General features: G+C 48.7%; 1 long non-coding RNA gene across 1 annotated transcript; it reads right to left on the bottom strand.

The window, feature by feature from the left end:
* Positions 1–5,899: 5,899 nt before the first annotated feature.
* On the bottom strand, positions 5,900–6,856 carry LOC137561779 (uncharacterized). Its single transcript, XR_011030107.1, has 2 exons — positions 6,755–6,856; positions 5,900–6,184 (listed from the first exon to the last, which is right to left on the bottom strand). It is a non-coding gene; the product is annotated as an uncharacterized lncRNA (long non-coding RNA).
* Between the last annotated feature and the right edge of the window lie 1,164 nt (positions 6,857–8,020).

Below are 8,020 nucleotides of genomic sequence, written 5' to 3' on the forward strand. Positions count from 1 at the left end.
CCCAGAACAGGTAGCCAGGGGTAGAGATGTTCCCAGAACAGGTAGCCAGGGGTAGAGATGTTCCCAGAACAGGTAGCCAGGGGTAGAGATGTTCCCAGAACAGGTAGCCAGGGGTAGAGATGTCCCCAGAACAGGTAGCCAGGGGTAGAGATGTCCCCAGAACAGGTAGCCAGGGGTAGAGATGTCCCCAGAACAGGTAGCCAGGGGTAGAGATGTCCCCAGAACAGGTAGCCAGGGGTAGAGATGTCCCCAGAACAGGTAGCCAGGGGTAGAGATGTCCCCAGAACAGGTAGCCAGGGGTAGAGATGTCCCCAGAACAGGTAGCCAGGGGTAGAGATGTCCCCAGAACAGGTAGCCAGGGGTAGAGATGTCCCCAGAACAGGTAGCCAGGGGTAGAGATGTCCCCAGAACAGGTAGCCAGGGGTAGAGATGTCCCCAGAACAGGTAGCCAGGGGTAGAGATGTCCCCAGAACAGGTAGCCAGGGGTAGAGATGTCCCCAGAACAGGTAGCCAGGGGTAGAGATGTCCCCAGAACAGGTAGCCAGGGGTAGAGATGTCCCCAGAACAGGTAGCCAGGGGTAGAGATGTCCCCAGAACAGGTAGCCAGGGGTAGAGATGTCCCCAGAACAGGTAGCCAGGGGTAGAGATGTCCCCAGAACAGGTAGCCAGGGGTAGAGATGTCCCCAGAACAGGTAGCCAGGGGTAGAGATGTCCCCAGAACAGGTAGCCAGGGGTAGAGATGTCCCCAGAACAGGTAGCCAGGGGTAGAGATGTCCCCAGAACAGGTAGCCAGGGGTAGAGATGTCCCCAGAACAGGTAGCCAGGGGTAGAGATGTCCCCAGAACAGGTAGCCAGGGGTAGAGATGTCCCCAGAACAGGTAGCCAGGGGTAGAGATGTCCCCAGAACAGGTAGCCAGGGGTAGAGATGTCCCCAGAACAGGTAGCCAGGGGTAGAGATGTCCCCAGAACAGGTAGCCAGGGGTAGAGATGTCCCCAGAACAGGTAGCCAGGGGTAGAGATGTCCCCAGAACAGGTAGCCAGGGGTAGAGATGTCCCCAGAACAGGTAGCCAGGGGTAGAGATGTCCCCAGAACAGGTAGCCAGGGGTAGAGATGTCCCCAGAACAGGTAGCCAGGGGTAGAGATGTCCCCAGAACAGGTAGCCAGGGGTAGAGATGTCCCCAGAACAGGTAGCCAGGGGTAGAGATGTCCCCAGAACAGGTAGCCAGGGGTAGAGATGTCCCCAGAACAGGTAGCCAGGGGTAGAGATGTCCCCAGAACAGGTAGCCAGGGGTAGAGATGTCCCCAGAACAGGTAGCCAGGGGTAGAGATGTCCCCAGAACAGGTAGCCAGGGGTAGAGATCAGGGCCGGGCCGAGGCATAGGCTGGAGAGGCTCCAGCCTCAGGGCGCAGTGTAGGAGGGGGCGCACAATTCATTCAGCTGTCATTCCTAATTGTGTATGAAGCAGAAAGAAATAAGAAAAGGGGATACATAGCAGTGACTGCAAGCCAGATAACTAGATATTAAGGTGTTGGGGAGGTTGTGGGCCCTGTGGCCCTCTTAGTCTAATAGCAATCAGTGTGTGACGGGTGGGTGGGAGGGATGGAGGGGCGCACTTTGGTGTCTCAGCCTTGGGTGCTGGAGGACCTTGTCCCGGCTCTGGTAGAGATGTCCCCAGAACAGGTAGCCAGGGGTAGAGATGTCCCCAGAACAGGTAGCCAGGGGTAGAGATGTCCCCAGAACAGGTAGCCAGGGGTCCCCCTCCCCAGCAGGAGGGGAGCAGCGCAGAGGAAGAGCTGCTCTCCCTCCCTCGCTCTCCCCTCCAATGTCCGGTGGCTGGCAGCAGCGAGCGGAACTTATCTCCGTCTCTCGCAGCGCCGGCTGGATCTGCGGCTACTCTGGTCTGGTCTGGTCCAGAGCAGCGGCTGCGCACCCGAACTTCCGGCTGGAGCGAGACGGAGGTGAGTTCCGCCAGCCATCCGGACATTGGAGGGGAGAGGGAGGGAGAGCACCTAAGTTGAGGGGGGAGATGGCCCCCCTTCCCCACCATCCGCACAGCTCCCCGCTCCTGGACTAAAGCATCTGGTTCTATAGTGGCTTCAACTGGCAAACTTTCCCTTGGAAAAGTTGCATTTTTAACCACTTACTGCACCAGGCACAGTATAATTACATCCTGGGAAAACATCTGGGGCTTGAGGTTGAGCTTGAAGGCCACATGCACAGGCATTACTCTATATGGCTATAGACTAAAGCCTCCAGAAGTTGAGGCAAACAAGCTAGCTGGGTTCTCTATATAGCAAGTGAGGTGAAGGGGGAATGGGGCTCATCCTGTTACTGGAGGCTGGAACCCCAGTATCACCAGCTGCTACCTTGCTGGGAAGAGTGGACCTCATCTGTGAGACTTTCCCAAAGATGGGATCTTGGCTAGAGATTCCAATTCCTGGACCATGGTGTAGTGCCGGCTATCCTGCTGATATTCTGCTCTTACTATTTCCAGCCATAGACCCCGAGCAAGCATGCAGCTCAGATGTTACAATGACGAGATTAGTATTAGTAGGCTTGTTTCACACTACTGCAGCCAAACCTCAGCAGGATGCCTCACCTGGAATTTTTAAGACTCAATATGGCAGCCTCTATATACCTCTCCAGGTTCACTTTAATATATAACACTTGAAGTGAGAGGGATATGTAGGCTGCCATATCTTACACAAATTGCCTGGCTGTCCTGCTGCCCCTCTGCTTGTAATACATTTCAGCCTAGACCAGATTTCTGGCCAAGATTGCCCACCTGCTTGTTTCAGACTTTACTGCATCCGCAGGACAGCCAGGTAACTGGTATTTTAAAAGGCCAGAAAATGTGGCAGCCTCCATATACCTCCCTATCGGGTTACCACTTTTTTTTTTAAAGGGGTAAATCAGGAATACCTACTTCAGTATACTGGTTTTGGCATCACACTCCCCATTATGTAGTCTTTCCCTCCCAGGGACATTATAGCCTAATGACCGGCTGTATGCAGCATTTCTGCTCCCAGAGGAATGTCTTTCTACTGGCCTCAGAACAGAGGAAACATTCTGTAGAGATGCACCTGTCAGCAGTCAGATTCAGCACTGATGGAAAAAAACTCCTGTCAATAGCTGTACCAAGGCACTGCTATGGGTATTTCACATGCAACAAACTTTATATTTCAGTACAGTTGCACTTAAATTTCTCATAGAAAAGAGGATATATTTGATCACCACCTGTTTATAAGACAAGTGACAATAGCATGGGGTGGGCAAAGCTTCTGCTATGCATTCAACTAATACAGAACTCTTCCTATGGGCCAAGTGAGGGTGATAAAGGATACCCAAAGTGACATGAAACAGGTGTATGTACAGTGCCTAGCACACAAATAACTAGGCTGTGTCTTTCTTTCTCTGCCTGAGAGTTAAATATCAGGTATGTAAGTGGCTGACTCTGTCCTGACTCAGACAGGAAGTGACTACAGTGTAACCCTCACTGATAAGAAATTAAACTATACAACACTTTCCTAGCAGAAAATGGCTTCTGAGAGCAAGAAAGAGATAAAAAGGGAATTATCCGTGAGGGTCACTTCCTGTCTGAATCAGGACTGAGTCAGCCAATTCCATACCTGATACTTAATTCTCAGGCAGAGAACACAGCCTAGTTATTTGTGTGCTAGGCACTGCACATGTCTGTCTGAACATGTCACATGTCACTTCAGGTATCCTTTAAGTCCTCAACTGTTGGGTCTTTATATTCACAACACTTCCCTTACCTCCATGTGACACTTTAATATTAAAATGCATTACCATGTGACAGGCTGCATTTTTACAGATGACACCTCCTTGTTTGTGGCCTGTTTGCATCTGAAAATTCATTTTCAAGAATATAAAATCACAAGGAGTCGCAATGCCTGAGGGATAATGCATTGACAGGTGCGTGAGTCCTCAGGTCCACAAACAGCACTTCTATCTGCATTTTTGTATTTTCCTATACAGTCTATAAAAATGCACACTATAGATCACACAGCCGATATCCCTTAGGGGATCAGTGAATAATGGCGCACAGCACCTATGCATAAAAATGGCGCCGCATTAAAAAGATACGCTTATCGCTATTTATCGTTAGTACTGTATAATAATGGCACACACTAACGTTGTTTATCAATAGCACCCTACATAAGCCAAACTGCAGATGTTATTTAACTGCAAAATGGTGAATGGTTTTAATGTAACACTGTCAAGGTGAGGGTTAGGCACCTCCGGGGGGGCTGGTTAGGGTTAGGCACCTCCGGAGGGGGGGGGGGGGGTGGTGGTGGTTAGGGATAGGTACAGAGAGGGTCCTGTGTGTTAACGCTAAACGATAAGGCTTTAACGTTAAATAGCGATAAGCGGCAAACGGATTAGCGGCAACACTGTGCGCCATTATTCGCAGGCGCCATTTTCAGATGGATGCATCTTTTAGGCCTCTATTCCACAGACTGAGCTGTGTGCTCAGCAAGCAGTTACCAGGCAGTTGTGAGTTGGCGAGGCATTTCACTGTTGCCTCTCCCAGTCCTGACAATGTCTCTGACTTGACATTTCCCAAGACAATTACCGTACAAGTCGGTAATCTGCTTGTTTCAGGTGTGATTCTGATGCTACTACACTGCCAGGTAACAGGTATAGTTTAAAAGGAAGTACATTTGACAACCTCCACATCTTGCTACAGTTGTCCTTTAAGTGCCAATATCTACAGAGTACAGACAAGTGGAATCACATGTCCAAATCCTAGGAGGAGTTAGAGCTGGTGCACAGCAAGAGCAGTTCTGCGCAATTTTTTTTTTTTTTTTTTTTTTTTTTTTTTTTCAAAACACTTCGGGGGTAGAAAACCGCTTGGCTAATGTGTTGCAATGGGCTGGTGTTCACCAGCCAATTTGTATTTTTTCCACACATGCAAACTCAGGTCCTGCAGCATTTTTCCTATTTCTGAGGAGTTTCTGCCTCTTAAGTATAGGAAAGTGGAAAAACGCTAGATCACAGCGGTTTCCCAAGCGTTTGTATAGAAACTGTTCAGTTAGAGCTTGTAACAAAATATAAAGCTGCTACACAAAAAATGCTCCAAAAAAATTAGTCATGATTAGAAAAATCTCTCTAAACATGCCTAGAATTGCTCTGAAAAACCACTAGCCTTTGCGGATCCGCTAGCAGTGTTTGGTGGGCACTGGCCTTTACAAGTGTTTACATACCTCTGCCAAATCTGTTATACCAGCAAGCCTTCCCATCATAACTTGCAGGTCTGGTAAGTGCCTTCATGTGCTTTGCTTCATGGTAGGGCATCAGAATCCCTGGGGCCCCGTGCACTTCTCTCCTGTGATGCCCTATCGGTAACTCTGGGACTCATCGACCAATACATGCTTAAAATAAGAACTACTTCTAGCTTTCTTTGCATTACAATATGCCCCTCCAACTTTAAAGGATACCTTAGCCCAAGTCAAAATTTTAAAACCGGGGAGCAGGCATGTGTAAGAGGTTCTCCTTATGCCCACCACTCCCCTCGCTCTCAATTATGGTGTAATGTTCCCCAAAGCTACATCTGGGCCAGGTAAGCACTGCACATGTGCTGCCCGGCAATGCGCATCCATGACCACGCTGCTGGGAGCACTCTGCGCGTGTGCTCTACATAGTTGTTCCATGCTCCTGGCTGCGGAGATGAATTCACTTCCCAACTCAGAAGTACCTTTGGGGAGACATTACACCGATGGGCATGAGGAGAGCCTCTTACAGTTTCTACACCCCCCCCCCCTCCCCCCAGTTTCTAAATGTTCACATGGGCTTAGGTATCCTCTGATCAGGTAATCACATACAGGGAGGTTTATATGCAGGACAGCACTTGAGGGCAAATTAATGGAGACCAGTTTCATAGAAAATCTTTATAATATAAAAAGGATAGTTTTCGTATTCTATTACAGCAAAAAGTTACATCCATACATCTCGGTCTATTATGGTCACTGGTCCCTGATGCCAAGCTGTAGACAGTGACAAATGCCATTTCTATTCTTATTGGCCAAGCTGGACTTCAAAGAATTGTGCTTTGGCTCCCATCTCCTCGGAGCCGCTCTCCATACTCTGCAGGACAGTCCCTGGGGTGTTCAGCCTCTCCACACTGTGGTGGATCCCATAGCCAAAATCTATAACAAAACCTGCAAGCAACAGGGAATCAGTCTTGTGTTCACATTAATCCTCCTGTCCACTAAATTGTATCTAAAGTCAAATGTATTTTAGCCTGAAGCCAGGAGGCACCAGCCTATGGTACAGAGCCCTGAGGGGGCTACAGTACCCACCCCCTTGCCCAACTATTTGTAGAGCAGAGAGTGCTCCGTTCACCTGACGCTGCTGGGAATCCTCTTCAGATAAGGAAACAAGCACTATTTGATGACTTATCTGTTACAGGATTGAGGATAAAAATCACGTCACCCCAAAGAGAGTCAGGATCCCTCTCAACAATGCCTCTCAGAATGTCACAGGCGTGGACGTCCCAGATGGTGTAAGGGCGTGTCAGACGATGTATGGGCAGATCGACCAAGAGGCAGATCTCTCTCTGATTGAATCTAAATGGAGAGCGATCTATCGTCTGCCCATACACCACAGGCCGATACCCGATCAATTTCATGCTGAAACCGGAATTGGCCTTTTGACACTTCATCTGCCAACATTCCCCCCCTAATCATTACGGTGCCCCCCCTTTCAGTGCCCAGGACACTATACGTTACCTGTCTGCGTCCGACATAGCACCCTTGTGGTTGCCAGCTTACACGTGGGCACCTGTTGGAAAACATGTACCCATGTTAGGCCTCTTTTCCATGAGCAGTTGAACTGTGTGCTCAGCAAGCAGTTGCCAGGCAGCAGTGAGCAGTTGTGAGAGTTTGAGAGGCATTTCACTGCCTATCAACAGTTCGTGGAAAGGAGGCCTTATGTGCGTTTCTACATGCATTTCAAATAAGTGTGACCCTGACCTCGGGGAGAAAGCTGCTCAATCATGTAATTTATACAACATTTGAATGCTAGGAGAAAATATTAGCATCTCACTGATCATCTCTAGTCAATGAAAATGAGATGCAAATAGTTTTAAATTGATGCAATCTTATGCAAAGTTTGTTTGCAAATATATGCACTTTGAGGCCTCTTTTCCACGGACTGCTGACAGGCAGTGAAATGCCTCTCATACTCACAACTGCTCACTGCTGCCTGGTAGCTGCTTGTTGCTGCCTGTTAGCTGCTCACTGCTGCGGTAACTGCTTGCTGAGCACACAGCTCAACAGTCCATGGAAAAGAGGCCTGAACATGGACCAACCCAGTTGCACCTTGGAGGGATCCGATTTGGGACATTTTCAAGCTCAGTATGGTTGCATACAAAATTTACATAATCCTGCATTGACCTACCGTACACTTCTTTGCATTTCACTGACCATCCTAAGGCCTCCTTTCCACGAATTGTTGAGCTGTGTGCTCAGCAAGCAGTTACCAGGCAGAAGTAAGCAGTTATCATGCAGCAACAAGCAGTTACTAGGCAGCAGTGAGCAGTTGAGAGAGTTTGAGAGGCATTTCACTGCCTATCAGTGGAAAGGAGGCCTAAGGCCTCTTTTCTATGGACTGTTGAGCTGTGAGCTCAGCAAGCAGTTACCAGGCAGCAGCGAGCAGTTGTGACAGTTAGAGAGGCATTCCACTGCCTATCAACAGTCCATGGAAAAGAGGCCTAACCTAGAACAGGTCCACTTTTGCTCTGGCAGTCACTAGGGATGATTAATGAGATGCAAAGAACTCCACATTGATGCAGGATTATGTACATTTTGTATGCAAATGTAGGCAGCTTCAGGCTAGGCGCACACATAGCAGAAACGCTAGCGTTGCGTAAAACACGGCGTTTTATGCACCTATGTTACTCAATGGGTCGCATAAAAAAAATTGCATGGGTATGCATTTGTACTTTGGTGTTTTTAACAGCGCTAGTTGTGTTGCCTATTATGCATGAGAACGCA

Source organism: Hyperolius riggenbachi, chromosome 3, assembly GCF_040937935.1.
Source record: "Hyperolius riggenbachi isolate aHypRig1 chromosome 3, aHypRig1.pri, whole genome shotgun sequence".
Lineage (NCBI taxonomy): Eukaryota > Metazoa > Chordata > Amphibia > Anura > Hyperoliidae > Hyperolius > Hyperolius riggenbachi.